The sequence below is a fragment of the Eurypyga helias genome, unplaced genomic scaffold (assembly GCF_000690775.1).
Source record: "Eurypyga helias isolate BGI_N326 unplaced genomic scaffold, ASM69077v1 scaffold4336, whole genome shotgun sequence".
In the NCBI taxonomy this organism is placed as follows: Eukaryota; Metazoa; Chordata; class Aves; order Eurypygiformes; family Eurypygidae; genus Eurypyga; species Eurypyga helias.
Window position 1 is genome coordinate 125,391 of NW_010257090.1, and position 19,680 is coordinate 145,070.

At 39.5% G+C, this 19,680-nt stretch overlaps 1 protein-coding gene across 1 annotated transcript in view; it reads left to right on the forward strand.

Moving 5' to 3' along the window:
- DENND1A (DENN/MADD domain containing 1A) overlaps positions 1-19,680 on the forward strand; it is a gene marked incomplete at its 5' end in the record, with an annotated part of 194,078 nt that overhangs the window by 119,509 nt on the left and 54,889 nt on the right. The window lies entirely within an intron of this gene.

Below are 19,680 nucleotides of genomic sequence, written 5' to 3' on the forward strand. Positions count from 1 at the left end.
AAAAGTGTAGGATTGTTTTTGAGGTCAGTGAAGTTAGAAGCAAGATGATAAAGTATAAAGTAATGAGCGTAGGAGACTAGTGCCGAGTTGACCATTTTTTCTCACTGCAAAACCTGGGTATTTGTGTATTGTTTTTAAAGATACACTTTTACTTTCTGTGAAACATGCAAATTTATGGAATCATGGGGTTTAAGAACATAGTAAAGAAATTGTGTTTTTACAGAAATGAAGAATGTCTGGAGTTGTAACTACTGACGATAAATGTCCTGTTAGGGAGATTCAATCTAATCAATCCAATCAAGTGAATCTCTAAATCTCTATTTAGCAACGATTAAGTGCCATCTGAGTGGGGGGAAGAATTTTTCTATACTTGATCTTGGGTTTTATTGCTTCTAGTCAGGCATCTGCCCCTGCCTGTGGAGCTCCCTGCAGTAAGACTTCGACACAAAATCAGTCCAGCCAAATTAATGTATTTACACGTGTTTAGTGACACTCTGGTTTTGCTGCCATATACCACGAGGGTTCTTTTTAGAGTGTGTGCGTTTTGCTGATAGTTAGAGGCAAGGTGAACAGCATGAGGAACATTCAGGTATATTTCATGAGCCATGTCCCAGAAATATGGGGGGTGAAAAGTGTGAACTGCAGAGTGATCCACAGAATATTTCCAAAATACTCTGTTCCCTATTTCCGAAGCAAGGGAAACTAAGAGGTGTGCAAGTCAAATGCAGGGATACATCTCAATGCAGTGTTCAGGGGCTCATTTGAACTAGTGTTGTTAAGACCTATGGCTGCTTAACAAGAAGATCCCTGTAGAGGACAAAACATACTTTTGTTTTAATACCTTCTCTGTCATCTGTAAGCATCTGGAGGCAGAATGGAAAATTACTGGTAGCAGTGGAGAGCTCGAATACATCTGGGAAATGCTGAATTCTGAGTTTAAGTGGAGAGGTGAAATGAGCAGAGTGAGAATGAAGGCTTACTAGTTGAGAAAAGGTGTTGTATTTTGCATTATCCTGCTTGGTGGAGATTAATGGAGAGATCTGGCATACAAACAAGTAATACATCTAAATTTAATCATGATGTTAAAGACCAGAAGCTGGACTGCAGGCATCGGGTTTCTTGAGGCTGAGGATGTTTCAGTAACTAAAGTCTCTTCAGTACTATAGTTTGTCTTATTTTTAAATCCAGAAGGAAAAGATAGCTCAGTCTGGATTTTGAACCGTCCAGTCATCACCATCAAATAAGCATCGTGGCAACAATTTATATTCAGGGTTCAAAAGCAACTTCTGAAGCCAGCATGAGTCCTTCCACACATTACTGGGGGAATCCGTGTGTCGTGGGTGTGGAAAAAATAAATTGTATTGACTTGTGTATGTATGTCTGGGCATCAGCATTGGCCTTCTAAAGCATCTAAGGTGAACTAACGGGCGGTATTTTAAAATGTGGTCAATATAAATGACAAAAGGTGCTCTGGCAGCAAGCCTCCTTTATCCATGTCGGGGAGACACTGACTTCCCCTCATCCATGCAGGCTTCCTTGTTCTCTGATGCTCCTCCCAGTAGTTGCCAGGCAACTCTGGGAATATTGGTGTATGCTCTGCCTGGATGTGTGCGTGAGATTAACTAGTTAAGGGGTTTATGAAGAAAAATAAAAAATGAAATTGCTTTTCTGGAAATACCATCTGGTATGCTGAAGGCTGAATGTTAAAGAGGAACATTTGAAACCAGGTGACGATGGTGCACCCCTAGAACGTGCAACTTCAGGGACAGCTAACCCAAGGAAGTAGAGCAAATTGTTTGGTTTGCTTATCATTCCAGCAAAGACAACTGACAAACTTAATTGCACAAATATGTCATAAAATTCAGTTTTACTAATCAGGAAGTGGAAATTTTCAGGGTGGTTTTTTTTTTTTCCCAAGTGCAAGTTTTTTGTCTCATCAGAAAATTTAATTTCATGGATCGTGTTTTCATCTGGTATGAGTTGACTTTTCAGGATAAATGTTGTGAAGCTATTTTTCATTATTCTGTGTAGGCCCAGAATGTCTGTCAGAGCAGACTTGAAATTCCCATTCAACTTAAGTGTAGTAATTATTCTTATTCTGTTCAGAAGCTTTTACTCTCGGGACACAAGTCTGTGTAATGTATACACAAACCAATACACTGGCAATGAATGAGTTAGTGTTGCTGTAAACTTTGAGGCCTTCAGTAACTGGAATTTTTGCATGAAAAAGCACATCCAGGTATTACAGTCTGGAAGTCTAAACATAACTGAACCAGTTGTTTTGTTAGATAAATCTTATGTAAGACCCTGTGTATTTGTTTATTTCGTAGTTGAGTTAAGCCAGATTTTTCTGTTACCTGTGATGGGCTTTCAGCTTCCACAAACCTCTGTGGCTGTTCAGTGCAGTAAAACCCATCAGAAGCAGTGTGTTTACTTGGCTGTATTGAGGCAGATTGTTGTCTTTATGAATATTACTTAAATTCTAACAGTGACACCAATATCAGCATTTTGTTCACTTGAATGACTTTTTAATTTTTCTTTAATTCCTGATTTTTTTTTTGCTGTTTGCAAAGGGAATATTTTTATCATCTTCTAAATATTTAATTCAGAAAAGTAGGTCATCTTCAACAGAAATAGCTGCATAATTCCTGTGTGAGTGTAAAGGTGGTTTGTAGTACCCAACAGTGGTGTGTACATGGGTAGCCGAGGGGAAACACGGCCCTTCGGGCACCGCGATGCCGGCTGTGCGCTTGCTGCTGCTGACACCTCGTGGCTGCCGGCACCGAGTAGTGGGTTTTCCTTCCCACACCATCCTTAACTCGCATCCTACACTCTGAGTAAGGGAAGCTCAGGGTGTAGGGGACTGAAAGCAGGGTGTGATCCAACAGGACATACTGGTTTAGGTTTGGGATGCCGGCACATGTAGCCTGAGCCTTCCGGGGGCTTTTTCACCGAGCAGCAGGCTCCAAGTTTGAGAGACAGTTTTCTCAAATGACAAGCTTTCTGCCTGTCTCTGGGTGCGTGGTCACTTCAGCAAGCGTTGCAAAGGGACCTGTGTATGCGTAATACAACCTTTTATAGCTTGACAGATTTGAAAAGCTTCTTACTTGCACTTTGCTTTAAAATCTGTATATTCTGAACAGGTATTTCTTGTCTGGGCTCCTTTTGTCTGTATTTCATTGCTATAAATACACTGCAAGGTAAGAATTTCCGTGGTTATTTTTCTTTTGCAGTGCTGAAAATGAAAATTTTTAATGGACAAATAAGGGGGGAGTAATTTTAACATTGAGAACCCAAATAGATATCAGTACCTAAGTGCTCCTGCAGGTAGTTTTCTCTATAACTTTGTTACTTTGCATTGATAACTTCTTATATGCAGGCACCCTAAAATTTGGGGTCTCTTTCATGACACAGTAAACATGGCATTCTGAGGTGAGAGGTACAACTAATGCCGTGTGAGCTGAAGTAGCCCCGTTTATTTCTGATACAGCACTGAAGAGACACGTCTGCACATGAGATTCTGGTGTTTGTTTGGATTTATCAGATGTCCTGGTTTGTTTTTTAAAAGGCTGATGTAGTTATTATGAATTTGTTAATGTAGTTTTTAGGGCGATGAACTCTACATTCTTCGGAAAATGGTTTCTCATGTGTTCTGTTACAGCATCTAAATCTAGATCTTTCTCTCACTTGTAAAATCCATGTAAACCTGATTTTGGTGGATTGTGAATATGCTGGATATTCACGATTTCCCTATTTTATACTGGATTTATACAGTTGCAACACCTGTGAGTATTTCCAATGTATTTTCTGTGACTTGTGGTAATGTCTCTGAGGAGGTGCATCAATTAACACAGTGGCATTACTTCTAGCAAGAACTGAATCCCTTAGTTTTGGCTCCTACTATCTCCATAGTGTTGCTTTTCTTGGGAGGCCCTTCTCCCTGCGAAGGAGCTGGGCTGAGGTAGTAACAGCGCTGTGATCTCTGCCCAGTGCTAAGGGGGGGTCGCAGGCTCTTGTTGAGTGTCAAATTTTTGCACTGTTTCTAGTCAAAGTAACTCTCAAAGTAGTCAGGGGGAAGAGGGCGAAGGGACCTGCGATGGTGTTAAGTGTCATTGGTTGTGATTTTGAAATAAATTTTAAAATAATTTTTAAAATACAGAAAAATATGACATTGTTTTTAGCATCTCATTTTTTATTAATACTTTATTGAGTTGTTTGTTGTGGTTTGTTTTTTTTTTTTTAATTGAAAATTTGCTTTCAGTCTGGGAAGGGCTCGGCCAGTAACTTTCACTAGTTGCAGATTTCTTGAAAGTAGTGTTGTTCTATTTTGTTTCCCACAAGAATGAAAGTGTCTTCCACAAACTGAGGAAATACATTGTTGTAGTTTTAAACATCCTCTGCTCTTCAGTTACATTTAAAGCACATGGCATAGTAGTTGGGAGCTTACTGAGGCTTTGAGATGCTAATAAACAACATTTTGAGCAAGTGCTGGTACTGCAGCGATACTGTTATTCTGCTGAAACTGCTGTACTGTGTACCATTATCAGATGGTAAAAATTTCTACACAATCCACATCTTTCAGGCTGAAGTTGGTTATTGGCACTAACTTGAATGCATTAGGAATTATTGATAATAAGTGAATCTCTTCAGTAAAGCATCAACTAATTTCTTTTATGTCTTTAAGGTTAGTAACTCAATCTTTTTCAGGTTTACTAGCCTCAGCAACCATTAGTTGTATAACAGAATAATTTCTGATTGAATTTAATTTTTCTGAATTGGTTTGGTTTAAATTTAACCTAAATATTCTTCAGATGCATCCCCTTAAATACAAACAGAAAGTCTCACAGGCAAAGTCAATGTACTCCTCTACTTCACCGCTTCCGATACACTTTCGTTGGTGAAGTTTCTTGCTCCTTTGTGAAGTGGACAACAATGTGTTGAAGATATTACAAATTCTTTAAGACGTTATATTTTCTAATCTTAATATGAAACTAATTACTAAAACTCACAGATGTATTATATATTCCAGTTTTCAAGCTGCTTTAGCTGAACTACACTGGATGGGTGTATATACGTTTTAGTGTATACATCTCTGCCTTAGTTCCGTTGTCCTGCCAACAGCTGATAATTTGAATTTTGAATAGAGAAGGCAGCATACGACCATTTTTCCTAATTGAAACTTTGATACAAATCTTCTCTTATTATGATGCAATTTGAGCAACAGTGGGGAAAAAGCCATTATTAGGTGGAGGAAATAAGAAGTTAACTTTTTCAACATAACATTCAGTTCAACTTAAGGAAGTGGGGTAATAACCCTTTTCAGTTTGTGGTTTTGTCATTCTGGAACGAGGGAGCGACGTCTGAGGGCCGTGTAGGCCATTATACTTTCATAAGGGGTATGTAATTAAAAAATGATGTCTCTATTATTGTACTTCTAACTTTTTTTTCCTTGAAAAAAGTGAAAAAATTATTTATTCTGAATTTTAACCTTGAGACATGAGATCGCTTTCAAATGGGATGTGAAAGTTCCTGAAAGTGTTTGGGAAATGATGTGCAATGTAGCCACTAAAAGGCATTTTTAAAGGGCATGCACCTGGATTCTGGACAGGACACTGCTGGACAAGCATCAATTAAACATTCATATTGTAATTTCTTGTATTTGCTGTAGCTGCTTCCTGGAGAATCTGCCTTATCAGCTGTTGCTGTTCTTGGTAGCAATGCGCTGGTGCAGCCACTGTCTTCTACAAAAGTAAATGCTTTTTCACAAATCCACTTGCACAGTTGCAATTTCCACTATCCCAGGGTATTGTGGTTAATATCTCATCAGTCTTGGCAGAGTTCTTCCTCCTGTGAATTCTGGATGGGTTCCTACTCTCCCGGGTAGCGTAGCTAGCTATAATGAACCCAAACAGTGGTGTTGCTCTCCCATTGTGTATTTGCTGGCTGAGAACCGTGTGCACTTTGTTAGAAAGCTGCTGCTCTGAACCTGTTTCAGTTCATGGCCAAGGGTGGTAACGTTAAGATTAGTCCCACAGGTATGTAGTTCTCCTACCACAGCTGGAGTTTCAAGGTGTTTTAAGAGGACAGTTTACTTATACAGTTCAGGTTTTTCACAACGAAGGATTTTGCTTTGCGCATTCGTAGGTTATACCGTGATACCAGTAACACAGATTGTAGGTTTCTCAGGGACAGGTCACAGCAGCGGCGTGATAGCATGACATAAAGTCACTGTATTAATTATTTTCTATCAGTCTCTTGCCCAGACTAACACTGTACATTCCTTCAGCAATTCCAGATCCATGAGATCTGAGTGGAACAGGAGTCAGAAAAGTAGATGATGTGTAGTGCAGAGTGAAAAAGCAAATGCCAGACGAGTCCAAAAGAAGATTTTCTTGGAATATGTGTGCAGTAACATAAAAAAGTGCATGTTACATACTGGTGCATAATTCATTTTGAAAAGGCTTTGTAGCAGTCAGTGCTTTATCTACTATGAAGTATGATTGTTGCCATGGTGAATTATTTTTTTAAGTTATTCAGCGGAAGAGTAAATAGTTGTTTCCAACTCCCAGTAATTGCCACATCCCAGTTACTTCCTCTGCATAGCCATCTTTTGCATAGCTTTTTCTTCCCCTGCATGTATATTTTAAAGGTATACATTGTATACAGAGTAGATCTTCCTTCTCACCAGAGTTGTCTTGATGGGTCAGAGATTTAGGAGTGTTTGTCCATATACAGGAGGGACATAGTGAAGGGAGATCACTAATGCCGATATTGCATGTGTACAAACTTGTTAAAAAAACACCCCAGACTATAGGGGAAAAGCAAGCAGAGGCGTATAAAATAAAGCTCTTTGGTTTACTTGCAATTTTGTTGTGCTCCTTTTAAAGTCAGTGCTGATGTATGTTTAATAGTTTTCTCCCACCCATCTTTGCTTGTTTCCTGTGCAAGTGCTCTTAACTCAAATAGGTGCCCCTATGGGCCCTCCCTAAATGATGGCGACTTCTCCATCTCATCTTGGTGACTGTAGTAGGATAGCACAGACAGTGACAGTGGCATTGACAGAGACTGTGTGTAAAACCTGACGTTTGTATGATAAAAATGGAGATAAACTGAGTTTCTGTATATTCTGGAACGGAAACTTAAGACTTTTTTCCCTAGTATGAAGATTCTGTATTTTATGGCATTTTGAAGACCCCAGTTTCTGACAAGCTCACTTAGAAGCTACCCGTAGCTATTGTTACGTGTTGGAAGTGTTGTAGAAGACATGCTACCCAGAAGTCAGAATCACTGATGGAAAAAGATTCACAGGGGAAAAGACAGTTTTTGTTTGTTTGTTTTCTGTGTGTTTTTTGTTTCCATTTCAATCCTGTTGCTGTGTTTTGTCTCTGAGCGTTACTGTTGCTATTGACAAGTTTCAGCTTTTGCTGTTTTAAACCTTAAAACCGGCTTTTTTACTAACAAGCATTTACTGTGCTTCAAAATGCATTTAATATTCTACATCTAAGTCTGTTGAGATACACATATGTTAATGAAACTGAAGAGACATTCTCTTTAATCTCTTACAGCAGTCTGTTATGTAGTAAATACAATTGTTTTGTAATTTCCAAACTGTTACACAATACTGTGTTGTATCAATCTGTTGCCATGCTAAAGAGAGGGGGAAACGAAGATTCTGTAGGAAAGGGAGTAAAAAGTACTTGAGAAAGTTAGCATGGACTTTGTGCGGAATGCGGCATTTCTGCTGTAAAAGGTAAACTCCAACTTTCCCGTCCAGCATAGGTGTTAAAGTATAACAAACAACCAAACACAAACAAACAAACCCCACAAAACCATGAAGAAACAAAAACCCAAACAAAACCCACCCGAGGGCAGGTGAGAATGGTTTTGTACTTCAGTCTGGAAGCGTTGCCCCGGGAAGGGATGGTGTGCTCCCCATCTTGTGGGGCACTAGCAGCCGTGATAGCTGAAGTGGCGAGCTCCTTGGGGCATGGGTTCCCGACGCTGATGTTCACAGGACTGTGTCTGAGATGATTAGTGTTTACCTGTGTCGTGCTGACATTTAATTTTTTGTGGTGTCTTGGTTGGTTGGAACCTGTGAGCATGCTGAAGCATCTTGTGTTTCCCTGTGTAAGTAACTTCGCAGCCTGCGTAGAAATTCCGCGTGCAGCCTCCAGACTGGGTAGGGTCACCCCGTGTCTTCTGTGTTGCTGCTGTGGAAAGAAAAGTAGCTTTTCAAAAGACTCAAAATCTTCCCGTTACTGGTGAAGGTTGTACAGTGAGGAGCAGCTGTGTGATGCTTCAGCTTTACCGTGGAAGGATTTGTACGTTCAACTCATAAACTATTCGTCTGTGCCTTTCACACCTGATTCTCTGGGTTTTGTGCTATGTTATACACTCGTTTATGTTTCTTCTCAATTTGTTTCAAGCCTTTGTTTGTGTGTTTTAGGCTGACTTTTGCCTGTGTTTTATTGTGTTTTCTCCTGATACTTTAGTTATAATTGAGAGCGCACAGTCTCGGCAAGCAATGAAGCAGTGTGCAAATGCCACCATGCAGGAAAAGTTGAAGATACTTCCTGAACTAATAAAACGCAGGGGACTTAGAGTAGAACAATGAAGCAAGTAAACAAACACCAAGCATAAAATAACATGACCGTTGAATTCAGCTTCTGTGTAAGGCACTCGGTGATTGTGTTTTTTAAATGAGCTGTGAATAACTTCCATTTGGTATTAGGAAAAAAAACAGACCAAAGCATCAAAACCCACAAACCCAGATGCTAAAAAACCCCGCCTCAAAAGGCAGGTAAAAAAAAAGACATTGACACTCTCATGAGCAGCTGTAGAATTGAACAGCTAGAAAGCAGAAGAGATTTTGGAGTTGTAGAGCTCAGTAGCAGGCAAACTTGATGAAATCATGGTTAAAAATTAGAGTATTTAATCAGACTAGGGACATACTAATAGAGCTTCATAACAGAGAAATCATAGAATGGTTTAGTTTGGAAAAGACCTTTAAGATCATCAAGTCCAGCCGGTAGTGATGCTGCTCTGGCCTTTCCCCATGCACTCTATTGGTTGCCTATGAATTGGAGCATACGGGTTCTACTCCATTGGTACAAAAAGAGTAGAGTGAAAGGTACTAAATCAGAATTATTTGTAATGATTTGCATACAAAGGTGATAGAGCTTATGCAATGAAAGCCTAAAATGCTGTAGGGTAAAAGAGAGAACAAGGCATTTGTATGCATGACACAATCGAGGGTTCGGTTTGATTGGTTTCTGCGGCAGGCAGCGTCAGGAGCCCTCTGTCCTTCAGAGCTGGACTGTTCTTCGGAATCAGACTGAGGTGTTCGGATACTGCCCTGGGGCTTAGCAAGGTCATGTGTGAAGCTTTGGCAGTGTGCTTGCTGTCGTTTTCATTTCTCAGTCCTGGGGAGGGAAGGGGTGCTGGTCTGGGTGTCCATGTGGTACTTGTTACTCGCTCAAGGCTTCTGCAAAGGGAGGGAGAAGGGGACTAAGCCCCTTTTCTGGTTTGGCTCTTGCATATCATCAGAGAATTGGGCAGCTTTTCTCACAGATATGTTGATTTTGGTATAGGCAGAGCATTAGTGAAAGATAAGTTCTGGCTCATGACCAGAATGCTATGCAGGCAAAAATTAATTTAACATTGGGGACCACCTTTTTTATTTTGTTCTCCTTTGGGAGGCACTAAAATGTAAATTCTTTGGAGGGCTGATAAATGCATTGCTCTTTAAAACACACTACTTCAGTCTAGTACAGCATCAAATGAAAAGATTCTGTCTTTTCTTATCTTTTTCTAATTTAATTATTGTTTTCTGTTCCTTTCATTCTGTGAGTAGCAGCTTTTGGCAATGACAGATATTCTATTGTGACTGAAATACGCATTTTGTAAGTCATAACTTTACTTGGTATTTAAATAAACTGTGTATGTACAGCGCGCAAGATTTATGCGGAACACAGCTGGAGGTATTCTGCTCAGAATTCCTATGGTTTAAAATGTCTCTTTCAAGTTTGAAAATGTGTTGTGAAGTAGATACCATTATGATAATTGGAAGTTCAGCTTCTCTGTCTTGCTCTATTATTTTTTTTGAATACAATTAACACATCACACACACTTCACCTGGTCTCTCCTCATTTACCTCTGACACTTCCTTGATATTTATTTAGACACATGTGGTGTCTTTGCTTTGAACTCAATAGTTGGTATAGTCACTGCTTTTTTTTTTTTAAATACACGTTTTTCTCGTTTAGAGATATACAATTAGATGGGATTGTTAGAGAAAAGTATACATATTGATGTCAATTTAAGTCTTTTACTTATTTGTTAGATGATCAGGACATAAAATGTATAAAAATTGTGGAGAAAACTCTGATTACTCTCAAATCAAAATACCTGCTGAGAAGTTGCAGAAGCAGCTCATGTTCTTACAGTTCTCACGAGGGAACAGTAGAGAGAAGATATGCAAAAAGCTATCTAGAGAAAAAATTAAAAAAATATGAATAATACATTTAATTTGAAGTTGTTACCTTTTCTTTAAGGTGGCATAAACACGAAGCAGCGATCAGTGTTTTGTCTGAATTAGGCTTTAGTCTTTCAGATTCAGCAGCAATGCTTTTATTTCTGAAAACAAAAGAAAAACAATAGGTTTGTTTCAAAAATATAAGTCCATTTTAAGAATTTGTTTTTAAAAACTATGCTGATAATATTTTATTATCTTAAGTAATGTATGCAGTGTGCTATGTGACATGTACAAAACTATTAAAAATGCAAGGCCAATGTCTTCCAGAGGACAACTAGAGATATGTTGAAATTAATTTCATGAAATACATGAAATAGTTTTTATACTTTATTTTTCCAAAAGTATCAGACAGATCAAATTCTAGTGACTCCATGGGAGACAAAAATATCATCGTATCATAATCCTGTATTTCATCTGTGGAAATGAGGTTTGGAGATTTAATCTTTTTTTTTTTCTTTTTCCCCTCCCTTTTTCCATTTTATTTTAGTTTTTGGAACACTCCTAAGGCTTGGAGGTTTAATAAGGAATAAATCCAAACCCTGGTCTCAGCTTGATTCTCACGGTAAAGCAGGAAATCATTCTGGATTATTTCATTAATGTGAGCTGCAGTTTGGAGTGACGGGGGCTGTTTGTAGAGTCCCTCCTCGCTGCCCATTCCTGCAGTAGCCATTTTCCGTGACGGTTTCAGTAGCCATTACTGAAGATGTCCCATATTTGTGAACTAGTGTATTACAGGGAAAACGTGTTGTCTTATTCATGGTCGTTGTTTTCAAACTGAATTGATCAGCTCCAAGCTTTCCAAGTCCCGACTCCAAGGTTTTCATATGAAAGTTCAAAGCTCCTTAGGAAAAGATGGAACGTAAGCTGTGCCCTTGAATGAGGGTATCAAAAGCATGGTTTTTGTTCTTACGAAAGGTTTGTCTGTGAGTTCTCCTGCGTTGCAGAGGCTCCCTTGTTTGCTGCAGCACCAGTTTGTGGTGAGATGGAAATCCGCAGTGTGAAGGGTTCTGAAACGTTGGCCATGGCAGAGGAAGTGAGGTTGTGGCAAAACGCGTGTGAGGTGTGTTTGGTGGCCTCACCGCAGTCATCCCCGCAGAGAGACCCATTGTGCTTTGGGGGGGCTGAGGGCAGGGCAGGAGGCACCAACCGGTGGAACAGGGCGTTTGCGAAGGAGACCCGTGTCACAGTACTGCAAAAGGAGATCGGTGTTTGCTTTTCAGATACATTTGACTTGGACTTCCAGTTTTCAGAATGCACGTTCAAAATCTTCTCTCTATAAAACTGCTTGGAAGAACGGTGTGGGTTTTTTTTAATTTCTTTCTTTTAATGAATTCATTCTGTAATAAAATATTTCAAGTACTGGCTAAGCTGTAAAGCTTAGGGCTGATAAACAAAGCATCTGAAGCCAAATGGCCCCTTAGCTAACCCCAATTAAAATAAAGATTTCATTGCGCTCTGTCCTGACAGAGAGGGAACATATTGTTGCCTTTAAGGGAGTTTGGTTTAGTTAATGAAAGAATTTATTTCATTTTTTCAAATACAGAACCTAATTAAATAAGTTTCAACTTGACTTGTAGTTGAGGACATTTTAACTCCTTAAAGGTTACTTTTGTGTCCAAGTGTAGCTCTTTTGAATAATTTCTGATGCAGTATTTAGTTTTGTGATGTATAGAGCAAGAAATGTTATAGCGGATCTCAGTGAGTAACTATATTCCTGTTTGTATATACACACATACATGTATTTGATTCTGAAAGTGTAAAACTGGTTACTGAAATTACTCTCTTCAAGTATGCTGTTTGACGTGAAGTATTGCTCAGCGATAGTAACTTACGCTGCATTCGTAGAAGCAGTGTAGAGATGAAGGTTTTGCTGTGAATGGTACGTATACGTTGCTTACCCCTGCTATTCAGTGAAAACAAAGATATATTAAAGAATTATTTTTGCTGAAGCGCTCCAAGCAGCAGTTAAAATCTCTATCTGTAGAATGTTTTTTCTTAGGGAGGATTAATGGTGAAAGCGAAAGCAGTTTGTAAGAATTACAAATGTGATTAGCTTGCCTTCCTTCAGGCTCCGTCTGCACTTGCATAGGTAAAGTTCATCCCATATTTGTCAACTAATAATTCATTACATATTTTTCAGTAAAAATATATGAAAAAATGAAGAACACTTTTCTCTGAAGTTGCTTTCTTCTTACCAGGACATTTCATACTTGACACTTGAAGGCAGTCAATGAATGGAACACTCACTTCCCTTAACTTCCTGCCATAAATGTAAACGATGTTAAACGGCTGCTGTCTCTGGGGCGATAGCATCATGAGATGAGTTACAGTCTCTGCTGACTGATGTGAATAATGCTGTTTGGCTGTGGTGGTCATACTCTGTCACTGTAGTGACAGTAATTAAAAGCAACTAACCAGTATTATTCAGAAAGTGGAGGTTCTTTTAAGTAACTTGTGACAGAAGCTGAATGTTCATGCTTAAGGTAAATAATCTTTAGCTGTAACAGGTATGGAAATAGTTTCCCCAAATACATCTGTGGAGCTATAAATCCATCTTGTTTTGGAGCAGTGGCTTTCCAGTGAATAGGGAGGACCTCCTGATCAAAGTTACAGAAACATACATAAGATGCAACCCTGCGTTTGGGGACTTTAAGCTAATGTTTGGAGTATGTGTTCTCCTCTAAATCGCGCATTCTCCTTTACATGTTGCATTCCAGCTCTCTTAAAATGAGTTGCCAGGGTGTCTCTGATAAAGGGCTATTGATTTCTCTAAGTCAAAGTCATTCCCAAAGCTTTTGGCTACTTTTGCTTCAGGTCTGTGAGATGCCAGATTTGGTATTCACCTCCTTAAGTCGAAAGTAACAGTTATTCAAAGAATTTCGATCTGTGGGGGGAAATAAATTAATTTTATTTACAAATAAGTCACCCAGTTCTTCATGGTTTGGGAGGGCCTTGCAGGGGCTTTTTAGCTGGAAAAGTGGTTTTGATGTGAGTGTGAACATGAATGGGATTAAGGACTAGACGGTACTGGAGTCCTAAAAGTCTCTTATTTGGCATGTTACAGATCTGAAGATAACTGCGATGCAGTGCTGTTCTTTTCTGTGAATTCTGTAGATTGATATAATTAAGATGTATTTCAGAAATCTCCACAACAGTTGCCAGCCATAGCCAGAAATAAAGTATTGCATCTAGCCAGTTCTAGATATCCTCGCTCTGCCCTAAAGCTACGTTTCCCATCCATTATCTTGTCATAGCTTATTGTGCTCAATTTTAATTAAATTTTAATAGCAGTTTTGCAGTCATAACTGACATGAAAGTTTTCCAAAGACTGTTGGAAATACCCACAGGATATTTCCCTTTTTTTTTTCTTGTTTTTTATTTTGTCCACATTCTGTTCTTTGGGAAGGTCTGTGGTGACAGAGCATGAAGCAGAAAATGGAGAAAATGGTATAGTGACTTGAGTGACAACTATCAGTTTACAGCCAGAAGTAATCCACTGCACTTTGTATTCTTTGGGAACGTTGCTTCTAGTAGTCATATAATAAGTCTTAAAAACTGGTGTATTTGATAAAGATCTTGGGGGTTATTTAATTTTACTTAATGCTCAGTGCATACACTGTTTATTCTACATTTAGGTTTCAGCATCCAGATGCTGAGCTGTTAAATGCAAAAGCTACTTTTGCAATGCTGCAACCTGCAGTTCCTGCTTTTCTGCCTTTGAGTGTTGTGTTCACAAATGTTATACACAGCTTTTACTTTGATATCCCAGAGTCTGAAAAGACACTTTTCATGCTTTAAAAAAAAAAAAAAAAAGAAAAAAAAAGGTGGATCATCAGTCCTTATTGCTGTATAGGAAGCACTGTAATATTAATTGGTTGTCAAATCCCTAAGAAATAATGGATTAACGCGCTTGATCGTAATGCCTGTTCGGAGCTGAAGTTTGCTGATGTCCCCAGCCTCTCTATTTAATGCAATTACAGATATGCGCTCAGGACATTTGAGTGGATTGCATTTCATTAATGTGATTTGAGCAGACAATACTAAGTTGCTGTTGGGCCCGGTCTGACAGCTAATTACTGAAATGAAGTGTGTCCATGACTAAGAAACAATGGAGCACTTGTCAGGAACATTAAAACAATGCAGAAATAGTGCCAAATCTTGGAATCACTCCTTTGAACAGTTTTTTTTGTCTCTGCAGGGCAACCTTGGGACATTTATGATTGTGGTGGTGAGTTAGACTTTAGGGAGACAAAGTTTGTTCCCACTGGCTAAAATGAAATACAGGTTTTGCTCCTTCCTCTGTTTAATTCAGATGCTTGTGTGTACCCACCCTGATTGCTAAACATAATTTTCTCTCGCTTACGGACACCACTGCACATCATCCTCCACAAAATGTCTGATCTGGTTATTTAAATACAGGAGGTACTGGGAATGTCGGATAAATTTGTAGCATTAATTACAGGAAAAGCTCTCTGACACTTAGGAGGACAGGGAGTGACTTCTTGTCTCTTCCAGCAAAAAAAGCCCATGGACAATCAAGTGAGGTTTGTAATAGCAAAGGTTCGAAATAAACGAGAAGGAGCTGTTCATTGTACCGTTGGCAGTAATCCTGCCACACACTTTTGTCAGTGAACTGAGGAAGTTTGTGTTGGTTTTGGGGAAGATGGGAGAGAACTTGGCCTGTGTTCAGGTTTATTTAATACACAAGCAACAGCAGACTCAGGAAATTTCTTGAGATGAAGATCTCAGTCTGGTAGAGTCTGAGGGGAGAAAAAACATCAAGGCTTTCTACCTTCCTGGTCTTTCCTGAACCGTAACTACATGGGAGAGTCAACACCAGGCAGACAGACTTTTCATGGGATCACTTACAGCCCTTGTGTTCTAAACTTGTGGTTTTCAACTCTTGTCTGTCTCTCTGTGTCTCTATATTTGGGTATCAAACACTAGAACAGAGATGTTGCTGGACAATTACGTAACTTACCATAAATTAAAGTAAAAAAGAAAAAACAGGAACTTGTTTCAGATGCTGAGTGGACAAGGGTCTCCCATCCCATCTCCATTCCAGGAATTCTGAGGTGTTTTGGTAACAGTTGCCTTTCAGAAGGAATAATGTTTCTGTTTAAGAAACTGCCACTACACCTCCGGCATTGAGCACCAACTATACCCATCCAAAAATTTGTGTGCACATGTCATTCTAGAGCAGAGAAGCTAAAGCTAGAGTGTGTTCAGGTGTGGGGAAGGGGGCTTATCTCACGGCTTCTGTGAAAACTGTATCACCCCATGTGGGTTTGCCTTTGTGATATATCTGCAGAATTATTTAAATGAATAGGGTGCTGACTACAAAGCTTTTCTATCGTCCCATTCAACTGACTCTGCACTGTTGTAAGAGAAGGTGCTAGTTATTAGGGCAGATTTTTTTGCTATTGATGTTAAGAGGAGTCTTGGATTACCAGTGTAGTTTCTCATGATGTGTGCATCCATGTCCCTGGCTATAATGAGAGCCAGTGCCTCCTCTGAGCAGCTCATGTTATTTAATCTGTGCATCTCCCAAGTCCACAGGTAACATGGAGACGAGAGAGCTTGTGTTACACTTAAGCCTTTATTAACTCAGTTGGTACTTGCTTGTCTTTCTGGCTTTGCAAGGCATTTTTGTTTTTAATCCTTAAACCTTTCAGTTAGTAAACAGAAACAGAGGAAATTGAGGTGGGTTTTTTTCATTACAGTGGTAATAACAATCATCTAAATATGCTGATTTAATCATATTTACAATCTGGTGTCCTATACAAAATAGAGGCTTTGTTTCTTGGTCTAAAATGTGTCTTTTAAAATATACTGCTTCTTACGGAATCACAGCATGGTTTGGGTTGTCAGGGACCTTAAAGATCATCTTGTTCTATCCCCCTGCCATGGGCAGGGACACCTTCCACTAGACCAGGTTGCTCAAAGCCTCCTTTTCAATAACTCAAGAGTTATAACTATGGTGCTTAAGAGATTTCGCTTTAGTGGTCATTCATGAGTAATTCAAAGATCTACTATCACCCACACCATCAGGGTGTAAAATAATTGCAGTGGAAAAATATACTCTTTCTTGTTGAATTTGAATTGAATTTAAAAATTTTAGACTCAAGTCTGCTGCTTCCATTGGAGGAAAAAAGGGCAGTAGCAGGTTGCCAGTAAAGGGTCCGTTCGGACTGTTCGGCTCAAAAATAAATGTTGAGGTGCTGGAATAGTTTTCCATTCTTGCAATTCATTTTACAAAACAAGTTCCAGACTGAGCTCTGCTTTCGTGTATTCTCTCTCCATGGAAATTATGTCCTTTTTCTCATTTCAAATTAGATGAGTACAATGAAATCCTTATTTTACATATTTATTAACAAGGCTTTCATCCCTGTGGTATTGTAACTATCCTCACTACTTTATGCACAGAAATTACAAGGGGAACTCACAAACCTTCAGGAGGTATATGTGATCACTATTTTTCAAGCACTATTGCTCATATCTGTATTCCTCTTGCATGCTGCTCCCCCAGCCGACATTTACTGGCCTTTCTTTCCAGGCGCTCTTCATGGCATTGTTTTTTTTAAATTCTGAAATAAATCACCTTATAGACCTCATGCCAAATTCAAATCTCTTTGGATATCCATTGTTAGCAAATTGATGAATGAAGAAATGACGCCAACTCCACTCTCTGGCACTTGGAGGGTTAAGGAAATTTTTAGCCTCACCAAAAAGTATTTGGTCAGGTACTCAGGTGCTGGAAATTTTCTTAGCAACATCAGTCACCTAGGAACATGATCATCTGCTGTTCTGGGGTAGAGATTACAGAGCTTAATGATTAGCTACTATAAGCTGCAGCTGATGCCAGACTCTACCCCCTTTACACCTAATTAGCCTCATTAATGAGCTCTTCTGCTCTCCACAGAGAGGGCTTCCTCCTTGGAATAGGAGGCAAAAATACTTCACCCAGGTAGATGTGCTGAAACCTTTAATTATTGCCCACACCTGCACAGCCTTGTGTCTGACAGCAATATTGCTTAGCTGCAATGTGCTTATTTACAGTGACCACAGAACAAAGTATTAACTCTTTAGCACCTTGCTAAGTTCTTAAGCTTTGAAAGCATCTGCACAGGGTATAAACCTAAGTACTTGGAGTTTTATGCCGAATAAAGTTGGGTGTGTGTGGGAAGGGGGGGGGAGGGGATGTTGTATGTGACAAAAATGTTTAATTTAAAAGTTCCTGAGTATTTTGTTTAACCCTGAAAAATGAGTTGAAAGTGTTGTTGAATGTCAAATATTACATTAGCGGAACTAAGAACACTCTCAGGCAAGTTTCATTCTTTAAGGGAGCAACTTTTGCATTTGGATCAGTCTTGTACTGCTAACATGAAAATAAGGAAAAATACACATGTAGTAATCAATGTGGCAGACAAGAACTGAGCTAATTAAGTGTTCTGGTGTGATTCTTAGCTATAGCAATTATTGGTTAATATCTACCACATTCTAGTGTTCAAATTTCTTCAAATTTGGTAACATTGTGGTTGTTCTATCATTTGTTTTAACGCTAAAACAGCTGTGTAACACTTGTTCATGTGCATTTGGGTCACAGTGATGATGCCTACGTAGAGCAGGTGTGTATGTACACTAACCAAATCAGCTGAGAGGGCAGCCCAAGTCAGCGCTTATTCTAGTTCTTAATAGGGCAAGTTCAAAATGCTAGTTTCTGACTGCAAATGCGCTGTTGGTTAGGTAGAAACTTTTTCTACAGTAGCCAGTTTTCGTGGCTCTTCAGTGGGCAGTGCCCACTGTGGAATGACTGAGCATCCATGATACAGGAACTCTGTGGCACGGGAAAGAATTCATCCAGTCCTGCGAAGTAGTCTGCTTTCTTGAAGGTAAAGTGAGCGTGTGGCAAGTGTTTTTACTGCTGTTATGTGCTTTGTCACCTGGCTTTCTCAGCTTCTGGCATGACATTGCAGCGGGTGAAGTAATTGCAGAAAAAAATCTTGGGCTGTAGGGTGCTCAGAGTGTGTACGCAACTGTCAGCACAAGTTGTGGCTCTTTCTGAGGGAGTTTGAGCCAAGGAATTATTTTTCTTCTTGGAAATTCATCTTCTGAAATGAATGGAAGATTGTGTGTGCCTCCTGCAAGGCATGTTCAGTGCCTCTGTAGAGTGACAGGGCTTTTCACCGAAATTGTGAGATTGGTACATTTTAGTCAACTTGGTTTCCCTTGAAGATGTTCTGTAATCCTGAGCTGATTTGGACTAAAGCATTAAAGTTAAAAAGGAATTTGGAACAGAAAACGTGTTCATGCAGCGGAAAGAATATTAAGAAACTGCAAATAGAGTCTCAAAGCTGGGAGGTCACTGCAATAATAGACATCATTATTAGCAGTAATGAAAACAGCATCACACCTTATCAGCCAAGTGTAATAATGCACCGTGCAAATCAGAAATTCATATGCATTTTTCCATGAATGCATTTTGAATTGAATGCCAAAATAAAACATCAAAATGAGTACTTTTTCAAATATTTGGATACTGTTTTGTCAGTTGTTAGTGCTCCTTACAACTGTTACATAAATGGGATTGAAGTTTGGACTCTTCTGGTTGAAGGCTTGGCAGGTTTGGTTCTGTTTCCTAGGTGAGAAAGCCTGAGGTTCCACGGCTGATGAGAAGGACTTTTACATGATAAAAATTATCATTGAGGCCTGTGGGTCTGGAGGGGAGCAGAGTTGGCATTTTTGGCCCAGTGAATATCTGCCCATCTGCTCTCTGTCAGAATATGTTAGAAGTGCATCTGGATCCGTGCCCCAGAGTTTCAGCTCTGAGCGGGTCATGTGCTTGTCTCCACGACAACTCAAGGAACTGTGTAAACTGCTGCACTCTGAGCCAGATGCTTCTCTGCACATGTGGTCTAATTAGATGGCATTTCCCCCTTCCCAAAGAGTTCAGAAATTTTGCATGGTTTCCATGTCAAAAATGTGTAGCCGATATAATGGGAGTTGGGAGGAGTCGCTACATTTGCTGCAAAGCTCAGCTCAGTGTGTGAGAGCTGTAGGTTTGCAGGAACGCAGAACCAAATCCCTTCGGTTGCTTCATCGTGGATTGAGCAAGACCTGTGGGGGAAGTGGTGAAAGGAAAAATC